The sequence below is a fragment of the Apis dorsata genome, unplaced genomic scaffold (genome assembly GCF_000469605.1).
Source record: "Apis dorsata unplaced genomic scaffold, Apis dorsata 1.3 scaffold_70, whole genome shotgun sequence".
NCBI lineage: Eukaryota > Metazoa > Arthropoda > Insecta > Hymenoptera > Apidae > Apis > Apis dorsata.
This window is the reverse complement of record NW_006263368.1, coordinates 365,078-365,539: the sequence shown is the minus strand read 5'-3', so window position 1 is coordinate 365,539 and position 462 is coordinate 365,078. Positions and strand designations below refer to the sequence as shown.

The window sequence follows — 462 nt, the reverse complement described above, 5'->3', positions numbered from 1 at the left end:
ATTTTATTAATATTAGAATGTTATAGATAAATTTAAAATACTTTATTTTCTATAATAATATTACGAAAATTATTTTATTTAAATAACCAAATAAATTAGTACATATAAAAAAAATTATTTTAGTATTTATTTTAGTATTTAAAGATTATAAAAATATTCTTTTCTTCGATGTTTAATTATAATTTAAATATAATAAATTAAATTTTTTAGATTATCGTGCTTCTAAAATCCGAAATTACATTAGAAAATTATGTTGTTACGTTGTCTGTGACTTTTCCTTTACTGCTATTTTTTTTACGATATATTTATTATATTACAATTTTTCCATACGTAAGTGAAATTCAAAAAATAAAATTATTTTAATTATTGAACATTTATTCATATGTACGTTTCTATTTTTGTACAGCTACAACATTTATTCGATTACATCCGTACAGAAGAACATCTGTTACAAGACACGAC

At 18.4% G+C, this 462-nt stretch overlaps 1 protein-coding gene across 1 annotated transcript in view; it reads left to right on the top strand.

The window, feature by feature from the left end:
• Positions 1-462, top strand: part of LOC102673139 (mannosyl-oligosaccharide 1,2-alpha-mannosidase IA-like) — a 151,544-nt gene that overhangs the window by 102,587 nt on the left and 48,495 nt on the right. The window lies entirely within an intron of this gene.